At 46.7% G+C, this 15249-nt stretch overlaps 1 protein-coding gene across 2 annotated transcripts in view; it reads left to right on the forward strand.

The window, feature by feature from the left end:
- Positions 1–15249, forward strand: part of THOC2 (THO complex subunit 2) — a 1289207-nt gene that overhangs the window by 230114 nt on the left and 1043844 nt on the right. The window lies entirely within an intron of this gene.

A 15249-nucleotide genomic window follows, 5' to 3' on the forward strand; every position in this document is an offset into this window, starting at 1 on the left:
CAGGAGAAAAGAATCCCCATTTGTCAGTCACAGATATTTATTAAATAAAGATTGATATGTCTGTCTATGCAGGATCCTGTAAACAATTTTTACCTGCAAATAAATATACCAAAAATTTAAAAGAGAACTATGGTCATCATTCAGTTAACTTTTGTTTTCTTTAAGTATCGCGAGCAATATTAAATCTAGCTCTAAAATAAATGGTGTGTTTTTAGCATTTAAGTTTTTTTTTTTACACAGGTTTAAAAGCAAACCGGTTAAATGGTTAGCAGAATGACTTTAGTTGCGAATCCCTTAATACACTACAGCGACAACTAGTTACTTTTGACCTCTGTGTATTGAGAAATCCCTTAATGCTGGGCATTTGACCTTCCATCTTTCTGTTGAAGTGTTTTTATTTGGTTTGCTGAACATGTCTTGATGTGGTGTTTGTTTATTTATTAATTTTTTTAATGGAGGGACAGTAGAATTTATATAACTTTCTAAAAGGATTATTATTAGCTTGTTAGACTGCCACAGTAGGACTTTGTTTTTTCACAGGTGTTCATCTTGTGTTGGATACGAAGTTCAATGGGTTCTCCAGTATTAGGGGTGTCTTTCATAGATTCACATGCTTGAATATTCCCCGTCGTCGAAGTGGGAGTCCCACGGTACATAAAATAGCAATAATGCTAAACATATATATGTAAATATATGTGAAACAACATAATCTATACTACTATAATAAAGGAAGAACTTTGAGGCTTTGAGGTGGGTAAACTCTGGAACCACAGTGCCAATCCACACACCTGATACACCCTTGTAATCGTCAGGGAGTGCAGATGGTTATAGGCTATATAAATAAAAAAAAAAAACGTTACTTAAAAAATTTACATTAAAAAAAAAAAGTAGTCCATCCGAAGTAGCGCCGGCCGCGACGTGCGTGCTCACGTCATGGGGCGGGGAGGAGCGGCATCCAGGAGCGCGACGAGGAGCGGCGGGCATGGCGCGGGGGAGGAGCGGTGACATTAGGAGCAGAGGACAGGCGGGAGTTGTGGTGAGGTGACGACCAGCGGACAGGCGGGAGGAGCGGTGGCCAGCGGCGGCGAGGAGCGGCGGAGCGGTTAACTGAGGAGCGCGGGGGAGGAGCGGCGGCTGAGGTAAGGGGACCCACGGACAATGTCGAAAAAGGCACGGGTCGGGCAGGCGGGGGGCGGGCCGGGCAGGGGCCAGGGCTTCTGGACAATGGGCGGGCGGGGTCGGGGAAGCCTGATTGCTCCCGGACAAGGTCGGGACGGGCTGCTAGTACATAATAAAAGAAGAGGTAAATACAAATGAAAAAACCTCCAGAACAATTCCTACATAGGAATACATGGTAAAGAGAAAAACCACTTGTAACACATTAGTGTCATTATGTTAGTCCAAACTACAGCCAATCAGGCGCAAGCACCCTCCAGAACCTTCTCCTCAAAAGCCCAAGTCCTCTGATTTTCTACCGCATGTCGTGTGAAGGGAGTCTCCCTGAGCTCTGCTCAGTTGTTTGCTTCAAATCTTCTACTTCCAGTCTTCCCAACATGTCAAGTAAGAAGTCTTTATTCAGATCTTGCTCTTCTTGTGGTATCCGACGGGCCGCTAGAGAAGAGATGCATTGGCAGGCACCGGAACCGGAGAACATTTTCGATGACGAACCCGACCTCCCAGAAGCGGCGGACTCAGTCCTCGAAATTGTCACCGTAGAAGACCAGTCGGACTCCGATGACCAGATCACACCGGGGCAAACCGTGAGTACCACGCCCCCTACCCCGCTTCCATCTCAAGACAAGGCTCTGGTCGAAGCATCTCCTGTTAGGGTACAGGGCCCCTAAGGGGTCTCTGAAGGTGTTTGCCGCGATCGGCAAACACCTTCAGAGACCCCGCCTTCCGGCTCGGCTCCGAAGACCAAACCCAAGCCTTCTGAGACCCTGGGAACTAGCAACACTATTCCCAAAAAGGCCGCCGAACCGAAAAAGGTTGTCGAGCCGAAGAAAACCATCGAAATAAAAAAGGTCGTAGATCCCAAGAGAATAGTCAACCCGAAAAAGGCAGTCGAGCCGAAAAAGTGTCGACCTGCCAAAAACAAGTCACAGTAAAATTCCTGGTGACCCGAAGAAGGCAGCTGAGTCGACAAACACCGGTCGATCCGAAAAAGGTTATCAAACCGACAACACCGGTCAATCCAAAAAAAACTATAGAAACAAAAAACACGGTCGATCTGAAAAATGTCGTCGAACCAAAAAAGACAGTAAAGACGAAACACGTCTAACAAAAAGGAGTCGCCGAGCCGAAAAAGGTCACCGACCCGAAAACAGCAGTCGAGCCGAAAGTCGCTCCACAGCCGAAGGCCCTCGAGCCAAACACTCATGAACAAGTGACTAAGCCAAAATCATCGGCGCCAAAACCATGGACAGTTAAGGAAGAATTTTTTCACCCTGATCCAGTAGAGGAAGAACAACCTAAACTGTATACAGACCCTAAAACAGCACGGGTAACAGTTTACCACAGAAAGAAGAGACCTTTGGACACTGACACTTCTTCCCCTGTTCCTCCAAAGAAGAAATACTTTGCAACATCTCCCTCAAGGCCTTTCACTCCTCCTCCTTTCTTTCCTGACATGCCTTATGTACCTTACTCTCCTTCACATTATGATGAGGCAGAAAACATAGGGGACAATACTCAAGATAACTTTGGAGACCCTGAGGATCCGGATGTACAGGATAACCCACAGGATGACCAAAATGATCCTTATGATACATACACCCACAACCCATCCCTGACATCTCTACATATCCTACAAAGCCGTTGCCTACTGATGACACCATTGTCTTTAACCAACTAGTGGATAGGGCAGCTAAATATCACCATGTAGACATGCACACTGACCCAATAGAAGAGGATTTCCTATTCGACACTTTTCCTACTTCAGAAAAGAACGTATGTACACTTCCTATGTAAAAAGGGGTACTAAAACACGCACCAGACATATTTAAAGATCCAGGCAGAGCGCGTGTCCTCAATCCCAGAATTGAGAAAAAGTATAAGGCAGTCCCTACAGACCCTTCTTATATTAAATCACAGTTGCCTTTAGACTCAGTGGTAGCAAACGCTCGAAAGCGAGCTAATTCACAGACAACAGGAGATGCTCCCCCTCCTGACAAAGAGTCAATGATACTAGAATCCTCAGGCAAAAGAGTGGCATCCCAAGCAGCAAACAATTGGAGAATTGCGAACACACAGGCTCTATTAGCACAATAGGATAGAGCACATTATGACCAGCTGGAAGGCTTACTACAACACCTCCCAGAACCATTCAAATCTAAAGCTACAGACCTAATACAGGAAGGCAAATTTGTAACAAATGCTTTCATTAAATGTGCACTTGACGCAGCTGACACAGCAGCTAGGTCTATTAACACTAGCGTATTACTACGCCGGCATGCGTGGCTACGCATTTCTGGATTTAAAAATGAAGTGCAGTCAATCATCCTCAACTAGCCAGTTAACCAAGACTTTGTTTGGCCCTGCAGTAGATACGATCTTGGAAAAGATGAAAAAGGATACTGATACTGCTAAGTCAATGGGTGCATTTCAGTTCCAACAATCCAGAAGTTCCTTTCGTCGCATCTCCTTTCGAGGCTCAGGTAGAGGCAACGCATCACAAACTTCTCTACTTTCAAGAGAAATACCCAGAGCACCTTTAATAAAGGCTACAACAGAGGGGTTTATAGAGGCAATAATAACAAGGGCAGAGGACGTGGTGGCAACAACACCAGAGCCTCCACCGCCACCAAACAGTGACTTGCTCTCACTCCCTCCAGACCACTCAACACCGGTCGGAGGCAGACTAACACAATTCCTACCAGTCTGGAACGCAATTACCACAGACAGGTGAGTGAGACAAATTATCCAGTATGGTTATTGCCTGGAACTCACTTGTACTCCACCCAACATACCACCCAAACACCGTCCTATGTCCAAGGAACACGTCACGCTGTTACAACAAGAGATAACATCCATGCTAGAAAAGGGAGCCATAGAGCCAGTCCCTTTTCAACACCAAGGGACAGGATTATATTCCCTACACTTCCTCATTCCCAAAAAGGACGGGTCCCTCAGACCAATGTTGGACCTCAGACCTCTGAACCAATACATACTCTCAGAGCATTTCCATATGATCACTCTTCAACAAGTACTCCCGTTACTCCAACAAGGCGAATTCCTCGCTACATTAGGCCTCAAGGATGCATACTTTCACTTTCCTATACATCCAGCTCACAGAAAATACCTCAGGTTCACGATAGAAGGTCAACACTATCAATTCAAAGTTCTCCCCTTCGGGGTAACTACAGCACCAAGGGTTTTCACAAAATGCCTAGCAGTAGTAGCAGCACACCTAAGAAGGCAACACATCCATGTGCTCCCCTACCTGGACGATTGGCTCATAAAAGCCAACTCATACGCACAGTGTGCAAACCACACATCCCAGACAATTCAGCTGCTGCACAGTCTGGGTTTTTCTATAAATTACACAAAATCACATCTGCAGCCCTCCCACATACAATATCTGGGAGCAGCAATAGACACCTCAGCGGCAAAAGCATATCCAAATCCAACCAGGATAGCCAACATGCAGTCTCTAATTCAAAGATTTCACACACAACACTCCTTGCCAGCTCGAGTGTTCATGCAGCTCATAGGCATGATGGCTTCCTGCATATTCATTGTCCCTCATGCCCGACTTCAAATGCATCCATTGCAGGAATGCCTAGCACGGCAGTGGAACCAAGCTCAAGGACAACTAAAAGGACCTAGTGTTGGTAGACAGTTGCACTTACAACTCTCTGGAGTGGTGGAACCCACAAAACCTTTCCAACGGGCGACTGTTCCAAGAGCCGGTTCCACAGGTAGTGCTAACAGCGGACGCATCACTGATAAGTTGGGGAGCCCACCTACTTCAATACATAGTCCAAGGGCTCTGGACAGTCAAGAAGAAGACACTGCATATAAACCACTTAGAGTTGCTAGCAGTATTTCTAGCAATGAAAGCCTTCCAGAAATACTTGTACAACAAGGCTGTATTGATCCGGACAGACAACATGACAGCCATGTACTACATACAGAAACTGGGAGGGACGCACTCTCCGCAGCTGTCTCACCTAGCACAGAGCATATGGAGGTGGGCAATTACCCAAAAACATCTTTCTGCTGGCAGAACACCTCCCAGGAATAGACAATCGGATCGCAGATCTACTAAGCAGACACAGCCAACAGATGCACAAATGGGAGATTCACCCTCAAGTCCTCCAACCATTCTTCAAAAGGTGGGGGCATCCAGAGATAGATCTGTTTGCCACAAAAGAAAACTCAAAATGCCAGTCCTTTGCCGCCAGGTTTCCACACCCGTTGTCACAGGGCAATGCGATATGGATGAACTGGTCAGGCAGATTTGCGTATGCTTTTCTGCCAACCCCACTGATTCCATTAGTGGCACGCAAACTAAAGCAACAGTCCCTCACAATGATCCTAGTTGCTCCCACAAGGGCAAGACAGCCATGGAACACGACACTCCTAGAACTCTCAGTAGTCCCACACCAAAGGCTGCGCCTATCGCCACAGCTGTTAACGCAGAACCGTGGAGAAATCAGGCACCCAGATTCCAATCAGATGAACCTAGCGATCTGGCTCCTGAAGTCTTAGAGTTCGGATATCTTAACTTGCCCCCAGACTGTATGAACATTTTCAAGGAAGCAAGACGCCCAACTACTAGAGCAAGCTACGCAGCTAAATGGAAAAGATTTGTAATTTACTGTAATAATAACCAAATCAATCCATTAGATGCCTACATCCAAAGCATAATATGTTACTTATTACATCTTGAAAGATGCAATTTAGCATACTCTTCCATAAGGCTACACCTTGCTGCTATAGCAGCATATCTCCAGAACAGACACCTGTCCCTGTTCAAAATACCACCAATCAAAGCTTTTATGGAAGGACTTAAAAGAATTATCCCTCCAAGACATCCACCAGCGCCAGTCTGGAACTTAAACGTAGTACTTACCAGACTTATGGGGCCACCTTTCGAACCACTCCATTTGTGCGGATTACAATTCCTAACATGGAAAGTGGCATTTTTGGTGGCCATTACCTCCCTTAGGCGAGTGAGCGAGCTACAGGCACTAACGATTCAAGAACCTTTCATGCAAATACATCATATTAAGGTAGTGCTCCGTACTAACCCCCTAAGTTCATGCCAAAAGTGATATCAACATTTCATCTCAATCAGTCAATAGATTAGCCAGTTTTCTTCCAAAACCCGCAATCAGTGGCTGAAAGGGCTCTACACACACAAGATGTAAAAAGAGATCTATTATATTACGTTGACAGAACTAAAGCTTTCAGAAAGACAAAGCAACTATTTGTTGCTTTTGCTCCACAGCATAAGGGTAAAGCTATTTCAAAATCAGGAATAGCCAGATGGATAGTTAAGTGCGTTCAAATATGCTATCAAAAGGCTAAGCGCACTCTAACAGTTCCCCCAAAAGCCCACTCAACGCGCAAAATGGGGGCATCTATGGCTTTCCTAGGAAATATTCCACTAGAAGACATATGTAGAGCAGCTACAAGGTCCACCATACACACTTTCACTAAACACTACTGTGTAAACGTGCAAACAAACTAGCAAGCTGCTGTAGCCCAGGCTGTCCTAAAAACTCTTTCAAACTGCTGCAGCTGGTACAGGTGACCACCGCTAGAGGAGATACTGCTATACAGTCTATGCTAAGACATGAATTCAGCAGCCCACATGCCTCGAGCGGAAAATGCTACTTACCAGTATGCATCTGTACTTGGCATGTAGGGCTGCTGACATTCATATCGCCCACCCTCCTCCCCGGTGCCTGTCACAGCTGCAGTAATTCTTTCTACATACATTTACATGGTCATCTCTTACTTTTCTATATTCCACCTTTGCCACAATGGCGAAAAACAATCTAAAGAAGGAGAAGATGCCCATGCGCACTGTAGTCCACGGGAGGAGTTACCTATCTCGTGATACTTCGAAGACTCTTCCAGGACAACAAAGTGCAAACATCCGGACCCAACACTAGGCAGCGATCTATGCTAAGATATGAATGTCAGCAGCTCTACATGCCAAGAACAGATGCATACTGGTAAGTAGCATTTTCCATACATTTTGTATCAGCCTATATTTTACTGTGTGTAATGCAATGCAAGTATAAAATAACGACTTATATACTCACAGTGCTTTCTGTCACAGGCTGTGATCACGTAGCACTAAAAGTACACTAGTCTCCTTTGCACCAAACAAGATTTAATTCTGTGACTCTCTGGTTACACACAGATCTATGCAGTGCATTAACTAATAGAGGTTTTCTAATGTACTGCAGTGCTTTTCCCATTGAGCAACAACTTTTTACATTTATTTTTAATTTACACTGCCCATTATTGTATATGTATGTACCTGATGGTGAAAGACCTAAAAAACATACAGAATATTTTGGGGCTTATTTATGAGAGGCTTGCGCCGCCAAAGCACCAGTTTTTTTTATGCTCTGGGGTGCGAGCGTATTAACCATACCTATGAGCTGCGCAAAGTCACCCTGCATGGCTTTACATGGCCTCATAGATATGGAATAAGACAAGCAGGGCAAGTTACTGCCTTGCCTAACTTTGCGTTAAGGAGGTGTTCCATGTGTGCTGCATGGGTGTTCCCACGCAACACCCTTGTATTTTGATGCTGTTTTTTTTTATGCTGCCCCATATTAATAAAACCACTTAAACCTGGGGCAGCACCAAAAACGCACGTCTCCCCAATGAAAACATTTCTCCTCGTGTTTTCCTCTTTCCATGTGTGCTGCATTCTGCACCTCACATAGAAAGGGGAAAACTTCTATTGGGATTATTTTTGTGAAGGAAGGTGCCCTTCCTGCACAAAAACAATCCTCCCTATATTGGTGCTAGGCAGCAATTTGTGCGCCAACGCAAGGGGAAAGGACAGGAATGCACCGTATTTTATAAACATGGTGCATTCCTGCCATTCCACATTGGCATAGGGCAGCGCAGCAAGAGAACTTGCAGCGCTGCCAGACCCCAATTCCTTATAAATGAGGCCCTTTGTTTTTAGCTACACCTTTGACCACGCCCCCATGCTCCCTGACCTTTGGTTTGACAAACACTGTTTAATATGATTTCCCCACTGTAAACATTATTTTGTGTGTGAATTGGCGGCGTTTACGGTTGTCAATGATGATGAGTACCAGGTTCTAGAACTTTTTATCAGGAGGGGGCCCTTACTCCTAAAAAAGTTTGACAAGTGGGTCTCAGCATCAAAAAATTTGAAGATCTCTGCTCTAGATGCTACACCTCAAGGGTAACCTAGGTCTAACACTGGTTGTATAGGCGACCCACTGGGAGAGCCAGACCCATGGGACATATATGATACAGACCCCATAACACCGTATAATCTGTATCTTTATCCAATTTGACCCTCCCTGCTGAAGGTGATTGCTAGAGCAGCTATTTACCATGGTGTTGAACTGCATACGGAGTCTTTGGAGCAAGACTTCCTCTCATCTACTCGCAAAGAGACACGTTTTTGCCTATGCTTCCTGGTATGTTAGGGCACGTCGACATCTTCGAGGAGCCTGTTCGTGCCTGGTTATTGTAGATTCAAAAAATAAAACGGCAGGACGTGGCCAGCAGCCGAAGAAGATGGCTGCACATTAACACGGCTCCGGATCCTTACTCCTCTTCCCCCTTAAATCCAGCACTTATCTATGGGTATGACAATAGGAAACTGAGCCTGGCAAGAGAGGGCAGTGATTAGGAACCCGAGCTGCCCCCAAAAAATTATTCTGAGGCAACCGGAGTCCGCTATGACTAGTGGCGTGAATGCGTGAGGAAGCCACGGAGTGGCGTTTGCCTCGGAGAGCTGGGGGCGGGTAGGATCTCTGCCCCCACTGTATCGCTGCCAGGCAAGGAAGTTGTGTCTCCCAGGACCAGCTGCGGAGCAGGTCAGCGCTTTCAGCTTGGCCCCGTCATGACCGCGAATCCGCCTGCACGACACAGTGGTGATGGGCCGAGGGAGCAGAGGAGTTTACAGGACCTGACTGCAGGGAGGCCCGGTGGGCCGGAGACCAGTGCTGAGGGACACGGTTACAGACAAAGGGCGAGGGCAGGCCACACTCAGATCAATCGGTGGCGAAGGAACGCAACTAACAAAAGGAGCCGCATCGGACGAGTCCTGGAAGCAGCGAGATGACTGATTCATCCCAACCAAACACAATCCCGAAAATTCGGTCTGAAATAAAGAACTGAGAGAAGAGGCACAGAACCAATATCTCACTGCAACATTTGCTACCCAAGAGCGGAAGCGAGCTGGTGCCTCTTAAGGAGGTGTGTGAGCCTGGCGGGGAAAACCGACAGGCCGCGAGGGACTCTCTCCCTAGTCAAGCAGCGGTGGTTACTACAAGGCTCCTCAGCAACGACGATGCCATTACTTCGTCCCCACAAAGGCAGAAGGGAAATGTCAGGTGGTAAAGGAGGGCGTGGCTCACATTAGCCAAAGCTGGCCAAATTTTCGTGCCAGAATAATCAAGAAGGGGCAATCAATCAGAACTGTTGTCAAAAACTGTAAGAAACTGGCTCTATATATATACTACACCAAAGTGATGTACAGTGTGTATAGAGTCCAAGGGTCTCCAGAGGTTTGGCAGAGGTTAAAGTTAGATAGAACCTCACGCTCTAAAGTGGTAGCTTGGTCGAGCAGTAAGGCAATATCAGAGAACAGTGTTAAGCATTTGATGTACACTCAGCAAATTAATTCACACACTCAAGAACTGAACTCTAGGCCAATTGTTTTTGTATAAAAATATATTTTTTTTTTCTAGAACCAAGCAAGCCTGGCACCGGTAAGCATAAAAATACTTTGCAATAGTAGATTACTTGTATGAACGCAGTTCAAAATTCAGTATAACTTTTACTGGTTTTGGTTACAGTTTAAGTAAGCAGTTTGCAACACTTAGCAGGTATAGTACATTCGAATGAATGGGCTTTTTAAGTAAAATGCAATTAATTACTTTTCAGATTACGTTTGCTAACAGTGCTGGATCCTAGATTTAGCACTGGCACATTTCCTGTAAACAATTGAGTAAATTTGTTTTAGTTAGAGGTACAATTTTTTATATATATATTTTTTAAAATATTTCCAAGACCTTTATTGAAAATGCATTTGACCGATAACACAGCTCAGTGCCTACAACCTTAACGAAGGCCGGCAGCGTTATAACCAGGTACTTGCATAGCACTTAAGGAATGTGTGGTCGTATTACAGTTTACACAGCAAGTCGCCTACAACCACCATGGGCCGGCCACGTTAATAGTAACTGTGAGTCTTGGGGTTTATTTTACTGTGGAACACAAACATGAGTCAACTTGGATCAGTCCACTACCGCACTCCGTCCTCCTCCAACATTATTGCATTATGTGGTTGAACAGTACCTTTACATCGATAATATCACAAAATTTACAGTAGCTGCATCATTTTTCCGAGGCTAAACAGCTTTCACTCATCCCTTTGAGCATTCAGGTATGCAGTCAGATACATCCAATAGTCCTTTGGCTGGGACCTAGCTGATAATATTTCTTCATATATGCGTAATGTATCATGGCAGTAAGTCATATCCCTGAGCCACTGCTTGACTGTTGGTACCTTTCTACTCCCCCAGCACATTGAGACTTAGCTAACAATAGGGCCACTGCACAAAACCTACGCGGCAATGGCTTCATCTTCCCCAATAAACCCAGGAGACAACATCGAATGGTGCACTCCAAAGGTATCCACACCATTTCAGACAATGTATTTATAACTTCCAGCCAATAGGCCTGGATCTTCACACAGTGCCATGCTAAATGTATGAAGTCACCATGATTAAAGTGACAGCGTTTGCATCGCGCATCTTCTCTCAGACCATACTTATGCAGAGAGACTGGGGTGTAGTATGCCCGGTGTAGGTATTTAAAATGAATGATGCGTAAGTTTCCATTCGGCGTTAGGAGTTTAGTCAGAGTGCATGCAGTTTCCCAGTCTTTGTTGGTCAGGGGGTCCTCCAATAGCGGGTTCCATCGTTCCCGAGCCTTAGCAGTGGTTTGTCCTATCTCTGTCTGAGCTGATGTATAAAGTCTAGATACTAAGTGAGATGTGTTACAGGTCGTTAGGATCAATTGCAATGTGTTCAGAGTAGGTGGTTCCTCCGGAAAGGTATGATAGAAGTGCCGAATCGCCACTTTCAGTCTATGGAATGTAAATTGAAATAACAATGATGGGTTTTGCATTTAGGTTAAATCCGGTTCTGTGAGGAAAGTTCAATTTTTATATAAATCTCCCATAGAAATTAGTTCTACTTGTGTTAATATGCCCATACCTACTGGTTCAGCTGTTACCGACAGCGCCGGATGATTATGAAGTGGAAGAGCAGGAGCGTAAAGTGGTAATTTATTGGCTAGCCGGCCTAATCTCTTCCATGCTGCGTTAGTAACATCTACGGTATTAATGTCCTTGTCGTGAAGTGGCGGTCTGTCGTGTGTGATGATGGCGTGGAGCGGGATGGGGGCAGCATCTCCCTCCTCAACAGCTACATGAGTCAGGTATGGGGTACTATGGTACCAGAAGGCTGCATACTGTGCCTGAGCGCATAGATAATATAAGAAGAAATCCGGTACACTCCATCCCCCTCTGGAGGTTGGCAGCGCCAAGGTGGTTCGGTCAATACGCGCTTGTCTACCTGCCCAGATCAGCCTCAATATCATTGTGGTTATGCACTTAAACACTTCTTTTGGCGGCTGGATGGGGATATTGGTAAAGGAGCCTGGGTAGCACTACCATCTTGACTATTGCAATTCGATCGGCTAGGGATAGTGGGAGTTGAATCCACCTCTTAGTTTTGTCCTCTAGGGCATCAATTGCTCTACCGTAGTTTGTCCTGACTATTTCCGGGTCTCTATGAAACCATATGCCTAGGTATCTTATGGGGTCTGTTTGCCATTCTAATGGGTATTCTACAGCTTGTGGTGTGGTAGTGTCTGTGAGTGGGATGATCGAAGATTTTTCCCAATTTATCTGCAGTCCCGAGAAACCACCAAATTTGATGTATGTGCGCAAGAGGGGATCTAGGTTACGTGTTGAGTCACGGACATATAGTAACATGTCATCCGCATATAGGGAGATATGTAGGGGTCTACTTGGAAACTACAGGGCGAGATGATGGCTCTTCTGCCTAACTATGCAGGCAAGGGGTTCTAGGGCCAGAGCAAATAGCAGGGGGGACAATGGGCAGCCCTGTCTGGTCCCTCTTCCTATGTTAAAAGCTTCAGAAGCATAGCTATTAATCCTGACTCTGGCTGTGGGTTTCGTGTACAATAGTTGGATCCATTGAATGTATATCAGTGGAAAGCCCATCCTATGTAGTATAGTGATTAAGTAAGACCATTCAATAGAATCAAACGCCTTGGCGGCATCCAGCATCACAGCCAAAGCTTTCATCGTCGGGTCTAGATAATGTGAGACCGCAAAAAGTGTTCTTGTGTTGTGTGTTGTGTTGCGGGAGGGTATGAAAACTGACTGGTCTGGGAGTACCAAATTCGGCATGAGTGGTTGCAGTCGCACCGCAAGTATTTTAGCGAGTATTTTTGAGTCTACATTAAGTAGGGAGAGCGGGCGATATGAGTTACAACTTCCCGGGTCTTTATCCGGTTTAAGGAGTACCACTATTAACGCCTCTGAAAGTGTGGGTGGTAGTAGCTGAGCCTCATGTGCGGCCCCAAACATGGCAACCAAATGAGGTGCCAGGAGGTCCTTATATGTTTTATAAAACTCACAAGTGAAACCATCCTTGCCAGGACTCTTACCGTTGGGCAGAAATTGGATCACTTCTGTTACCTCCTCCACCGTGATCGCAGTGAGAGGTACTGCCTAGCAGTCGTTTCAGCAATTTGGCCGGGGCACCCACGTAGAGGGCGTTTCCGTAGTCCAGTCTGCTTCTGACGAGGGCCTGGGTGACAGTTCTTCTGGTGTCGGTGGGGATCTTTCGAAGCATGCAGAGGGTGTTGAAACAGGAGGATGAGATTGCGTTGACTTGCTTGGTCATGAAGAGTGTACAGTCTAAGATGAATCTCAGGTTTGCTGCGTGGTCGGTGGGTGTTAAAGCTGCTCCTAGGGCGGTCGGCCACCAGGAATCGTCCCTGGCGGAAGGTTTGGAGCTGAGGATGAGGACCTCTGTCTTGTCCGAGTTCAGCTTCAGACGGCTGTTCTTCATCCATTCGGCTATGGCTTTCATACCTTCGTAGAGATTGGTTTTAGCCGTGAGAGTTTCCTTGGTGAGTGAGAGGATCAGTTGTGTGTCGTTGAGGTTGTGCATTCTGGTGACGTGGGCGAGTGGGACCATGTAGATGTTGAACAGAGTCGGCCTGAGGGAGGATTCTTGGGGTACGCCGCAGATGATCTTGGTGGCTTCGGATCGGAAGGGAGGGAGGTGTTCTGCTGGAGAGGAAGGAGGTGGTCCAGTGCTTTGCCTCGGATTCCTGCGTCGTGGAGGCGGGTGCGTAGGGTGTGGTGGCAGACTGTATCGAAGGTGGCTGACCGGTCCAGGAGGATGAGGGAAGCGATCTCGCCGTTGTCCAGAAGGGCCCTGATGTCGTCGGTGGCGGTGATGAGTGCCGTTTCGGTGTTGTAGTTGCTGCGGAAACCGGACTGGGACGGGTCCAGGATGTTGTTCTCCTCTAGGTAGCGGGTTAGCTGTTTGTTGACAGCTTTCTCGATGACCTTCGCCTGGAACGGAAGCAGGGAGATGGGCCAGAAGTTCTTGAGGTCCTTGGGGTCTGCTTTGGGCTTCTTGAGCAGGGCGTTGATCTTGGGCATGCTTCCAGCTCTCCCGAAAGGTCGCGGTCTAGAAGGAGATGTTGATGTCTTTGTGTAGGTGGGGTGCGATGGTGGCGCTGGCTTTGTTGAAGATGTGGTGGGGGCTCAGGTCTGATGGGGAGCCGGAGTGGATGGTGCTCATGATTTTGATGGTGGTGTCGTCGTTGATGTTGGTCCAGGTTAATCGGGTGATTTTAAGGAATATTCTTAGTTTTCAAAAGTCAACACTTTGACACTTTTTCTCCCAAAAAGTTTCTATGTTATCCTATGAGGAAAAATTAGTTAACGGTTTCGAGGTAAGTAATCGGTCTTTTGACTTAGGGATCTGGGGTTAGACTCACGGGTCTCCCAGGGTCAGTGGTGCACTGTTGTTGCACCCTCAGCGGCACTCAGGCAGCCGGGTGCAGAGTGTTGAGGCCCACTGTTATCCTATGGATGATGGGGCGACTCCGGTTGGTGGCTGCTGACAAGCAGGCCACGAGGTTTTAGGTGTGAAGCTCCTAGGGTTAAGCTCAGGGCAAGTTGGGTACCAAGTTAGCCCAAAAGGGGCACCCTCAGGTGCACTAGGGCGGCCGGGTGCAGGGTGCTGTTTTTAGGTCGGGTGCCCTGTTGATTTGGATAGAGATTCTCCGGGACAAAGAAACACTGCAGGCTCTGGAACGAGGATCTTCCAGGAGTGACCACTGTGAGAAAGTGCCATCTTTCTTGCATTGGTATGCCCCCACTTCTTGCTAAACTACTGATGTGCTTTGACTGGGTATGCCCTGAGCTCCTGCTAACCAGGTGCCCAGGGCCTGTGTTCCTTCCCTAAAACTGTGTTGAAACTAAAACCCAATTGGCATCTCTGGCCACCTGTCAGCCCCTAGTAGATGGTACCCTAGGTACTCCGGGCATGGTGACCAGAGAAGACTCCTAAGGACTGCATTACTTATTGTGCCACCCTTAGGGGCCCCATACCTGACACCCAAACACTGCCTTTGCAGGTTAAGTGTCTAAGTACAGAACTAAACAAAGAGTCGACATGGCACACATCCCTGTGTGCCATGCCCACTACACCCACTACCCTGGAATACCTCAGTCACCCCTCTAGCTGGGTGCCCTATGGCAGTGGTGTGGGCACAGGTGCATGAGCCCTGTGCCCCTCAGTACCCAGGGCCATTCCTGGGCACTGTAAGTGCAGTGATGCCATTGAGTATATGGTACTGGGAGGTTGTCCTTACAAACTCAACAGCACCATAATGGCTACACTGAAGACTGACAAGTTTGATAGCAAACTTCTCAGCACATTAAACCTGCAC

Source organism: Lissotriton vulgaris, chromosome 4_1 (assembly GCF_964263255.1).
Source record: "Lissotriton vulgaris chromosome 4_1, aLisVul1.2, whole genome shotgun sequence".
NCBI classification, from domain to species: Eukaryota; Metazoa; Chordata; class Amphibia; order Caudata; family Salamandridae; genus Lissotriton; species Lissotriton vulgaris.